General features: G+C 57.6%; 1 protein-coding gene across 1 annotated transcript in view; it reads left to right on the top strand.

Annotated features, from left to right (window-relative positions):
• Window positions 1-9,248: 9,248 nt before the first annotated feature.
• The window catches only part of CDH22 (cadherin 22), a 143,914-nt gene continuing 141,137 nt past the window's right edge, over window positions 9,249-12,025 (top strand). The window contains exon 1 of the mRNA XM_070801795.1: window positions 9,249-9,548. The gene's annotated coding sequence lies outside the window, so the exon portion shown is untranslated. The remainder of the gene's footprint in view (window positions 9,549-12,025) is intronic.

Raw genomic sequence — 12,025 nt, 5'->3', positions numbered from 1 at the left:
GCCGTACGTGGGCTTAGTTTCCTCTTGGCACGTGGGATCTTAGTTCCCTGACCAGGGATGAAACCCGCATCCCCTGCATTGGACGGTGGATTCTTAGCTACTGGACCACCAGGGAAGTCTCTGGAAGGCTTTTTTTTAAGGTAGAGAGGAAGAGAGAAGAGTGGAGATCTGGAATGCCAGGATTCCAAGCCTAGAGCCCTGGTCCAGATTAATAATAGTGTCAATCAGGATCTATTAGGCACATTCTGGGGGTCAGGCGCTGGCCTCCCGTCATTTTAGTTCATTCTCTTGATATCTGTGGGATGCAGGCAGGGCAACCCAGCACAGCATGCGTGGATCCATCAGAACATCCACCATTGATGCTGGAGCAAGTCCTTGAGCTACCCAAAGGAGCTGACCTGGATCGTGGGCAGGAGAGGGGTCTTAGGTGGGACTCGGGTGGTAGCAGGGAAGAGCACTGGGTCCATTGGCTGTTTACTGACCAGTCTGGAAGCATTGCAATATTTGAACAAGCCGCGCTGAATATCAGTTCAGGTTATGGATATTTTATCATCATCTCCACTTTACAGTCAAGGAACTAGGCTTGGAGAAGTGTGGGGCCTTGCACCTGTAGGCGGGAGGTGCTCCTGAATTCAGACATCCATCTGGCCAAGTCCAGGGCTCATCCCTTTTATCATGAAGTGCCTAGCTTCCTCATTCTGGCTGTTTTCTCTTTCCCCAAAGGGCCTTGACGGAGGCTTCAGGCTGCAACCTCCAGTTTGAAGGATGGCAGCTTAAGCAGGAGACAGAGAAGGGTTAACTAGTGGTGGTCACGGCAACTGGTGGTCATGGCATGCCCCTAAGGCCTGGCACCTACCCTAGACTTTCATCTCTATGGGCTCCAGGTGAGAGAAGCTGAAGCCTGGCCTGACGGGGACGTGACAGCGTGGTTTCCCTTTGATTCCCTGGGAGGCTGCCTGCTCCAAGCCCAGAATCAAAAGCAGGCAGCAGTGGCCAGGGCCTCGGGGCCCCCAGCATGGCGGCCTCGGGATCCCCTTCTACCTGCTTGGCCTGGGCCGCCGCTAGGGCTCCCCTCATGCCAGATGCTCGGGGACCAGGCAGAGCAGGATGCAGGCTGAAGCAGGCACTGGGACACAGAGGAGAAGGGACAACAATGTAAAGCCAGGGCACTAGGGACTCAGACCCAGCATGGGGGGATTGCAGGTGGGGGTCCAGGAGGCTGGAGTGAGGAGGGAGCGCGGGCCTGCGAGAAGCACAGAGGCTGAGCCCCCCAGTCCCCTGCAACCTCCTAGGGTTTGGGCGGGTGTCAAGGTGAGAGCTGTGGGGGACCCAGTGAGGAAAGGCAACGAATTTAAAAGGAATTAGTCAGGAGAAGGTGACAGGCCCATTCTGAAGCAAGATGAATGGGTTTCAGTTGGTGAAAATGATTCTAATTTATAATCTGCTTCTTGCTGCCGCTCGCCAATTAATTCTCTATAGATACATAAATAGGCCGCGTGTTTGCTTTGCTTCAAACATAATAAACATTACACTCCGTCCTCTTCTTTTGTGCCGGTTCCTGTCACGGCATTAGTCCCCCCAGCTAATTCCTCACACCTGTCTCTGCCACTCAGGGGAGCAGAGCTGAGAGGGGAGGAAGTGCCCAGCTCCAGGAAACCCGTGGCACAGAGAGATAAATGACCGATCCAGAAGCGTGGGCACCTGCAGCAAGGCTGGGCTCCCCACCAGCCCAGGAGAGACCTCGGCAGGCAGGCAGGGAGGGAGAGGGATGGAAGGAGGGGAGCCCCAGCCTCCTGTGCCACAAACTTAGAGGCCATCTCCCCACGGAGGGAGCGAGCAAATCACCCATCATTACCCTCTGTCCTTACATCACTGACCCCAGCTCGATGGGCTTCAGACACACGTGCCTCCTGGCTCTTCCTCAAACACACCCAGCCAGCCTCTGCTCCTGGCTTTTGCACTTGCCCAGAAGGCTGTTTCCCCTCAAGAGCCACCTCCTTTGTGTCTTGTCTTTCTTCATATATCTCATCTAGCAGTGGGATATTTCCCAGACCCCCCTTCCCAAAACAGAAACGCCACCCGACTTTGACTCTCTTGGTGCCCTGTCCTGCTTTAAATCGCCCCTTAGCACTGTCTGACATACCAAGTATTATACTACTTACCCCATTTATTGTTCATGGGGTTCTCAAGGCAAGAATTCTGAAGTGGTTTGCCATTCCCTTCTCCAGTGGACCACGATTTGTCAGAGCTCTCCACCATGACCCGTCCATCTTGGGTGGCCCTACACAGCATGGCTCATAGTTTCATTGAGTTAGACAAGGCTGCGGTCCACGTGATCAGATTGGTCCATGTATTGTCTTCCCCAGCTGGAATGGGAGTCCTTGAAGGGCAACCCCACGCTCACTGCTGTATCTTCCGTGCCTTGGGACATCGTAGATGTTCATTATTTGTTGAATGAATGAATGAGGTGGCAAAGGGAGGGGCGGGAGAAGCAGAGGAGGCCCAAAGACTGAAATGATTTCTCTGTCTGGCTTGTTGTCTCACTCAGGTGCCCTGGCAAGACCAAGGCATGGGGACAGGGGTTAACTTGCCCAAGGTGGTACTGTGGGCTGTTGCTGGAACAAGGACTAGGATCTCAGGCCTGAGCTCCCCTCTAAGGCAGCTCAGACCCCCTTAGCATATATGCCTCATGATAATTCTTCCAGACTGGGTGTGGAGAAACGGAAACTCAAGGAGGCAGCATGACTTACCCAAGGCCCCAGCTGTTTATTTAGTGAAATGACTGTGTATCTGCTGTAGAAATAGGCACTGATTCAGAAGCAGTGACCCAGACAGATAAGATCCCTGCCTCAGACTTCCCTGGTGGTCCAGTGGTAAAGAATCCGCCTGCCAATGCGGGGGACATGGGTTCGATCCCTGGTCTGGGAAGATCCCACATACTGCAGGGTAAGTAGGCCAGAGCAACACAGCTACTGAGCCTGTGCACTGCAACCAGAGAAGCCACCGCTATGAGAAACCAGCACACCACAGCTAGAGATTAGCCTCCGCTCACTGCAGCTAGAGGAAGCCCACACAGCAACAGAGACCCAGCACAGCCAAAGGAAAAAAGAGAGAGCCAGGGATTTGTCCCAAAACACACAGAGAATTGGGGCCAGAGCCAGGACTGGGAGATCTCAGACTTCCTGGGGTGACTAACTCCCTCTCTGCTGTTTCTTTCTCTTTTTCTGCTCTTTCTTAGTGGACCATGATTCATGATGTCCTCCTCAGCCTGACAGTCAAGGATACTCATGTGGGGCACCAAGAGGGAAGAAACAGGGGATGTGTATTCCAGGTCCAATGGAGGGCAGAGGTGGGTGAGCTTCGTGACATCTGGTGTGGTAGCACTGAAGCTGGGTTTTGAAGGCTCGATAGGAGTTTCCAGAGAGACAAAAGAAGACAGAGATATCCAAAGCAGGCAGGAGTGGCTTTATAAAAGCTCAGAGTGCAATTAAAAAAAAAAAACATATATATATATATATATATATATATATATATATATACTAAAAGTATTTGGCATTCCCAGGATGTAAGGGATGAGAAGGAAGTAGCAAGAGATAGAGCTGGAGAGGTGCTGATGCTGGAGCATTTCAGGGCTTTCAGGCCACTGCAGAGAAGCTATTTTCAGATGGGTCCTCCTGCCTTATCAGAGCCAGGTGAGTGAGGTGGTACAGCAAGGGCCACTTCCTTGTGATTGAGGGCCTCCAGGGAGGGAAAACCCAGCTTCCCCAATGACTACTGGAGCTCAGCAAGTCACCCCATGGTGGGTCTCTCCCCCCAGCCCCCTGCTGATTCTTCTCCCCCCCACCCCACTCCCGCTGGCTGCTCTTCTCCAGGCCAGGAATAGAACCTCACATCTGACAATCCTCAGCGGTGTTTAAATTTAATGGGCCCTCCTGCCTTTTTCCTCAGCACCTGGGCTGGGCGCCCTGCAGCAGCCTGGGGAGAGGCATGTGAATAATTCAGGGAGAGTGGAGTGTTTGAAGTGTTGGGGAGGGGGCAGTGTGTGGCAGGGCTGTCTCACTCTCCCGCCCCAGGGAAGGGGTCTGGGAGGGATGGTCCAGGTGCTCTGCTGGTGCTGTTCTGCTCTTGCTGTGTCTTTAGGGCCTTTCAGGAAAGCCCAGGGGAGCCCTCTTCCCATCTCCAGGCAGCCACCTGCAGTGTGGGACCTCAAGGCTGCAGACACTGTGTCAGGCTGAAGGGAAAGGAGGGGAAGAAGGGAGAGGCGGTGGGCTGCTTGGATGTGGATCCAAAGAGAAGGGACAGAGTGTGTGTCTGGGGGTGGAGGGAGGTAGAAGGCTGGGGTCTAGTCTCAGCCTGAGGGTCCAAGGGCTGGGTCGGGGATTGGGATGCAAGCAGAGAAGGGAGAGAGCTTCTCAGAGGCCTGGAGGTGTATCTGCTGTCCCTGGTGCTGCCACAGCCTGGACCCCAGTGGCCATCCGAGACCCACACAAGTTCCTCCTGCTCAGAAGTTCCCCAGGCACTGAGCTCCTTCTTACACATCAACCCAGCCCACCCACATCCCCAAACAGAGCAGGCTTTCCATGTTCTAGCTTTTCAGCCATTTTCCTTCCTCTCTTCTTTCACTCATTCTTTCAACCAATATTTATTGAGCATCTACTAGGCAGTATCCACGGGATTCAGCAGTCCACAAAACAGACTCAGTCTTTTAACTCCTGGGAGCTTGTCTTCCGTCCCTGTACTCCCTCCTTTGAGGAGAAGGGGAGAGAGGAGGAAGGAGCCTGGCTTTAAGTCCTTTTCTGTCCTTGACTTTCTCTGAGTCTCAGGCTCATCGCTTTCACCCCTCTACACCTTCCCCTTCTGGAGCATAGGGCTGATAACCCCCCCTTTCCAGGTTGTTGTTCTCTTTATTAATTACAGCAAACATTTATTCTAAGTGTTGACATGGATTCGCTCATTCACCCAGTCCTTTGGCGTAGGCACTGTTAGCATCGTGCCTGTTTTACCTATGAGGCAACGGAGACGTGGAGAGATGAAGTCACTTGCCGAGGATGACACTGCAGGTAAGTGGGGTGATGGGTTTTGAACCTAGACAGTCTGGCCCCAGGATGAACACGGTGGGGTGGTGTTTAAGTGCGCAGCGGGCATTGGGCGCCAGGGGCTCCCCGCAGCGCGCCTGGTCCCTCCCGGGTGGCCTCGCCCCACCTGACCTCCGCCCCGCCCCGCCCCTGCGCTCTGGGTCGCCAGGGTGGAGGAAGCCTGGGGTCTGTAGAGGCCCAGAGCGCTTCGAGCTCCTCGTGGGGGGCCTTCCATCCTCGTCCGGGTCCCAGGTCCCTTCCTGGGAGGGGCTGGGGTGCTCCCTGACTGCCCCCGCGACGCCCCCCGGCGCGCTGGAGGCCCCAGTCCCCGCGCTGACATTTCTTTGGTTGTTCATGTCACGGCCCTTCAGTCTGCGCAGTTTTACAAATGTGCTGCGGAGATGAAAGGCGCCGGGAACAGCGACTGGAGAGCAAGTTCGGAAAAGCTTTTAACTTCCAGCTCCTACAGACAAAACGGGAGGAGGCGGAGGAGAGGGGAGGAGGGGAAAAATAAAGGGAGGACAGAGGAGGAGAGGGGGGAAAGGGGGGAAGGGAGGGAGGGAGGAGAGGATGAGAAGGAAAGAAGGAAGGAAGGGGAGAGGAAGGTAGAAAGGGGAAAGGGAGGCATTGAGCGCGGGAGAGGAGGGAAGACAGACAGCGGGAGGAGGAAGATGGGGACAGAGAGCCACAATAAGGCGGTGGAGGGAAGGCAGTGGGAGACCAAGGGACACGGAGAGAGACAGAGAGGTGGCAGAGAGAATGAATGAGCGAGGGTGGACAGACAGAGTAGAAAGTGGACAGAGAAAGACAGACACAGAGACACAGCTAGGGGGGGAGAGAGAGGAAATAGCCAGAGAGAAGAATAGAAGGACAGCTAGAAAGAAACAAATAAGGGCCAGACACTAAGAGAGAAAGGGTCAGGGAGACCAGGGACACCAAAAACACCAATGGACAGAAGACAGAGGGTGACTGAGCAGGGAGGGGGGACAGTCGGACAGTGGGTGAGAAGGCAACAGACACATAGAGAAATGAACAAGGAGACAGAGGGAGAGAAGGCCTGCAGGTGAGGACAGAGAGACGCAAGGCCCCCTGGGTTCTGGCTGCGGAGTAAAGAAATACAGAAAAGGAGGGCCAGGGAGAAGAGCAGAGCCTGGAGCTGAGGGCAGCCTGCCTGCTTGACGCCGGTGCAAACTCTTGAGCAGACCCTGCCATTAAGGCGCTCAGGTGGGAGCAGTGGGAGCAGTGGTTCTCAGTCGAGGAGGGGAGGTGATTCTGTTTCTCAGGAGACATTTGGCAATGCCTGGATACATTTTTGGTTGTCACACAGAGGGTGGGGATTGGGGAATGTGCTGGCACCCAGTGTAGAGGCCAGGGATGCTGCTAAATATCCTACAAGATACAGGACAGCCTCGCACAACTAAGAATGATCTGACCCCAAATGTTAATAGTGCCATGGTGGAGAAACCCTGGGCTAGAGGGAGGGAAATACCATGGGGCCAAGGGACGGCTCCAAAGGAAAACATGCCCTGTCTCGGGACAGTGTTGGAAGCATCTGATGGAAGTGAAAAGAGGACTTTTACACACCTCTCTCCGGATTCGTTCTAGCCCCACCCTCTCCCACCCCTCCTATTCCATCCCTGTGCCTGGCAGAGCAGTATCTCCCTCATTTGTACACTCACCAGGCTCTAATGTAATCCCACACAGGTTTGGACCTCTGACTGAGTGCCTGCGATGCATGAGGCACCTTGCTTGCCGGGCAGGGTATCGCACACCAGTTCAGTATGCAGCTCTGGTATGGTTTGAATCCCAGCTCTGCCACAAACTACTAGTGTGACCTGGGGCAGTTTCTCAGTGCCTCATTTTCTACATCTCTCAGTGTATATGTTGGTTAGATACACTTACGAGAATCAAATGAAACGATCTATGTAAAGCAATTAGCACCGGGGCTTGACACATGGCACGTGCTTGCTAAAAGCTAACTCTTGCTATTAGCATGTCATTTCATCTGCACAAGGACACTGAGGGAAGTGGCTTGTCCAATATCACACAGCCGGCTCTCAGCCCAGGTCCTCTCCGTGCGTCCTCTGTCACAGCTTCTCGTTGACCCTGTCATGTGGCTTACCTTCTCCAGGACCAGAGGGCAACATCAGAACCAAGTGTTGAGCACCAGCCTGATATCACGACTTGCCAGCCGTGTTATCTTGACATTTCAGCCCTGTGTGCCTTGGTTTCCCCATGTGTAAGATCGGGACTCATACCAGTTAGCATCTGATTTTTGGGAGGACTTCAGAGGAAAATCATGGCATACAGCCAGTGTTCCATCATGGCTGAGGGTGATCTCAGTGTGTGTTCACAGCCTAGTGCTGTGCCTGGCCCAGAGTGGATGTTCAAAGGAGGTGTGTTGGAAGAAATAGAAATAATGAAAGGGAGTCTGAAGAGTCCTCAGAAGAGGAGATGCAGATCTAACAAGAGTCACAGGGAGATGAGAGATCAAAAAAAAGATGCGAGAGGGAGTCCCTTCAATGAACATTTATGGAGCACCTACTGGGTGGATGCAGGTGCGAGCAACAGTGTCCCAGGGCCAGAACTACCTGTGGACAATTAAACAGATGTGACTCATGAGATGAACAGAGCACTGCAAGGCCTGGAGGGACTGAAAGAGAGAGAGGGGCAGTGAGAGCAAATAGCCAAAGTGAGTAGGAGGGAAGGGAGAGAACAGACCGCGTGCTGATGCCTCTGGAAGGGTTGGCCTCTGGTCTCTGAAAGCATGAAAGAGTGGAGGCTAAGAATAGAGAGAAGAGGGCAGGAGAGAGAGAGGAGAGAGGAGGGGGTGAGAGGCAGGGCTGGGAGAGATCAATGAAGGGGAATAAACTGAGAGAAGGACTTAGGGGAAGGAACAGGCCAGTGAGATGGAGAATAAATCTCAAAATAAATAAAAGAGTGATGGAGTTTAGTGGGAGGGGCCAGAGGGGCAGCCATGGGGAGAGATAATTCCAACCACCTGGAAGGAGAGAAGGACCAGTTCATGGGGACAGACAGAAATTAGGGAAGGAGGCAAAGGAGGAAGTGGCGGGGTGGGGGGCGGCGGTGGTGCTGAGGTAGAGCCCGGGTCCCTGAGGTGCCCTGCTCCTCTTGGCTTTGAACTTCATACATCATTATGTGTCTGATCAGTGACAGCATGACAGGATAGAGGTAGAAATGGGGTTCTTGTCTCCTGCCATCCTTCACTCCCTATTCAACAGCCCTCTGGGGAGAGGCTTCCAAGGGGATACCCAACCCAAGGGAAAAAAAGGATCTATGGAACTCAGAGGTCCTAGCCCACCATCAACAACCTCATACTGAGAACTGTGGGGCCAGGGGTCTCCTCCGTTAGGCCTCATCCTGGAGAGATGGGACTAGAGACAGCCATGCAGCAAGGAGAAAGAAACCAGGCCAGGTAGAAAGACCTCAGGCTTTGGACTAGCTGGATTTAAAAGAGCTTGGAAAAATGCACCCGAACATGGAGGCGGGTCTTTTATTGCGAGGTTCTGGGGGCCAAAGTGGCGCTAAGTCGAGGACAGGGATGCTTGCCTACTTACTCTGTCCAGCATCACCCCACCCCAACCCGGGGAGAAGCTCCCGGGATACTGACCTGGCACCTCCCAAGAGATTGGGCCCTGGCCTCTACCCACCTCAACAGGCCACGATTATTTCTGAAGCTAGAGGGTCAGTGCGGGGGCGGGGGGCGGGGAGGTGCTTTCTGGGCAGCCAGCCAGGGGCGGCCGCTAGAGAAACCTAACCCCACCCTCTCCTGAGCCCCCCTCCTCTGAAGCCGGGCTCCCCTCGTAGCGCGAAGAAAACGTGGAACCCTGGACGCGGTAAAGTCAAGTGGTGAAGGGTCAGATCTCAGACTCGGGGTCTCCGGGGAAAGCTGCCAAGCGGGGAGGGAGACGGCGCCCCTCCTGGGGGCGCTCCCTTCGCGTGCATCTGCGGTTGGAAGCAGGAGGGGCACCGCCCCCCGGGGGTTCCTGGGACGCGGCCGACGGTGGGACTGAGAGGCCGGCCCCCGGCGGCGGGGGAGGGGCGCGATCCGGGGGCGGGGGCCGGGGCTCCCCGGCTTCGGGGTCCCGGCCCGGCGGCCGCCTGCGGCTCGGCGCTGCGCGGCGCTCCTGCCCGGCGGGCGCTGCATTCTCCGAGTCTCCACCAGAGGCTGCGGGAGGAAGGAAGGGATCCGTCCCTTGCACACTTCCCCCCTAGTCAGACACGCACACTCCCTCGCTCCCGCTCGCTCACTCCCTCGCTCTCCCTCGCTCTCTCGCTCACACACACGCGCGCACACGCCGCCGCGGCTCCCCCTCTCGCGCCCGCTCTCCCTCCGGCTCCTCCGGGGCGGCCGCCGGGCTCCGGACTCGCCCGCCAGCCCGCGCCGGGGCTCCCGCCCCACGCAGCGTCCCGAGGCGGCAGGACTAGGGGAGCCCCGGGCCGCTCCCCGAGGTAAGAGCGCGGGGTGCCGCGTGAGGGGCGGCCGGATCGCCGCCGAAGGGAGGCTTGCCCGGCCGGGAGGGAGCCCCCCTGGCCGGCGGGAGTGGCCCGGCAGGCAGCGCAGGGCGGGTGGAGGGCGCGCGAGCCTCCCGCCGCAGGGGGAGCCCGGGTGCCCGCGCCCGGCCCCCGCGTGCCCCCTCCTCTCGGCGGGGCGGGCGGGGAGGGAGTTTCCCACGTCCAAACTTTCCCCGGCGCGGAGCCGAGCCGCCGCCTCTCTGACCGGAGCCCGCGGCCCCCACCCGCCCGCCCACCCAGCCCCCTCCAACCCCGCCTGCCGCGCGCCGCGAAGCCGCCGGGACCCCCGCGGGTCGCCGGGTGGCAGCGCCCGGGGCCGAGCCCGCGCGCCGAAAGGGGGCTGGGGAGGGGGCGCACAGCCTCAGCCCGGGAGGCCGGGACCCAGGCGTTCCCGGCGCGCACCGCCCCCCCACCGCCACCCCCTGCTATGGGGTTTCGACTCCCGGGCCCCTCCCAGAGGCGGGGTCCGAGCCGGGAAATACCGCACGGCGTGAGCGTGTGCGCGGGTGTGTGGGTGTGTGTGTGCGCGCGAGGTCGTGCCGCGTCCGGAGGCACCCGGAGGCTCTCAAGCCGCGGCGACACGCGCGGCTGCGGCCACCTCGGGGGGAGGGGGAGAGCTGGCCCGCGGGGCCCACCAGCGCGACCCCGCTACCCTGGGGCCGTCGGGCCAGGTGGCAGACCGGGCGGCGCTGCCCTCTTCCCTAGCATCCGGCTCCGGCAATAATGTCCCTTCAGCGGAAAAAGGACAGGGCCGACGGCCTCACGTCCAAAGGGAGCGCCGCCTGGGGCTGACCCTAGGGGGCCCGGGCGCTGGTGGGGGTGTTGTGGGTTGTACGGACGCGCTGGGTGCTGGGCAGCCCGCGGAGGGCACCCTCGGGCACCCGTCTTACTAGGGCCGGACTTGACCTCGCCTCTCCTTCTTGCCGAGCCCTGTCAGGCTCCTGCCCCAGCCCGGGCGCGGCAGGAGACCACCAGGCGGGGCTGCAGCGGGAGAGCTAATCTGGAGCCCCTCGGGGTCTCCTCAAACTGCAGGGGGCACCCCCTGGTGGCGGGCAGAGAAGCCGCCGTTCAAAGCCGCTGGAGGCTTCCCATGTTCGCGCTCCGGGGAACCCTCTTGTCTTCTCTGCTACCCCTTCGCTGCCTGGCCTGAGGTTGCGCAAACCAGCTCTGCTCTCTAGGTCTGGTTCCAGCTTTCTCCGGGTCCCTGGGTCTGGCCAAGGTCCCCCCCCGACCCCAGCACGGGCAGCGGCACATTTGAGGGTTTTACCTGCTGCCAGCCCTCTTAGGGAGCCCCTCCTGCGAGGTTCTGGGTCTTATCCTCTTCCTGTCCCGCTAGTCAGCGCCACTGCTCGACATCAGCGTCAGGATTGCCTGGGAACCCACAGGCTCCTCCCTAACCACCATGGCCCTTTCTCCCTCTTTAGTACCCCCTACACTTGTCCATCAGTGCCCACTCTGTCCCCCTTAATTGCCCCTATTTACAGTCCTTTGGGGGCTTTTTGTCTCTACACCCATCCTTTGGTCTTGACCCATCTATGACCATTTCTCCTCCACCCATCACCCATCCTGCCTGCCTCAGTTTCTCCCTGGCCCAGCTTCTTCACCCACCCCTATTCCTCTCCATCTTCCATTGTCTTGGAGGCTCCTCTTCCTTTCTTCTTGGAAAGGAAGGCCGTTGTTGACATTTTAACCCTGCTTCCTAAGGGTGTCTAGTTCCCTCCGGGGACCACCCCTGCCAGGGCCTGTGGGGCAGGCGCTTTGCAAAAGCCTCTGAATCCCTCTCAGCCTAGGGGCAGCCGTCTGTCCTGGGCAGCCGTCTGTCCCGAGCAGCCGGCTGGCTGCTGGCTCCCAGAGATGAAGAACCCCCTCCCCTGTTCCTGACATTAGAGATCACCTGGTCCCCCCTTCCCCTTTTAGAATCCCAAGTCACACGATAAGCGATAGCCACAGACAGACTGGGACCCCAGGTGTCCTGACTTCCAGGCCTCATCAATTCTCCTTACATGTTGGGCAGGTCTAGGGGGAAACGAAGCAGTTTCTTGCCTTCATGTTGCAAGCAGAACAAGAAGACGCCTGCTTAAATGCAAGTGTTTAAATTAGACTCCCACCCCCACCCCTGCCGAGCACCTTGGTCAGTACCAGGGAAAGCTGTTGAAATGTCTTTTGCAGAGAAGCCTATATAATAGACCCTGAGGATGCTGCAGTTCAGCCCCTACAGGTTCGATGTGATCCCCAGCAAGTCCCAGCCCTTCTATGAAAAGTGTGTGTGCTGTGTTCTCCAGTGTTTTGGTTGGTCTGGAATAATTGTGTCTAGAGGCGGGATTTCCAATCCCCCAGCTGTCTGCCAGGCCTCTGAGGCCTTGGCAAAACTGCACTTCTTGGCCCTCTGGGGGAGGGGTGCTGGGCAGGGACCC

Source organism: Bos indicus, chromosome 13 (genome assembly GCF_029378745.1).
Source record: "Bos indicus isolate NIAB-ARS_2022 breed Sahiwal x Tharparkar chromosome 13, NIAB-ARS_B.indTharparkar_mat_pri_1.0, whole genome shotgun sequence".
Lineage (NCBI taxonomy): Eukaryota > Metazoa > Chordata > Mammalia > Artiodactyla > Bovidae > Bos > Bos indicus.
This window is presented reverse-complemented; position numbering and strand designations above follow the sequence as displayed.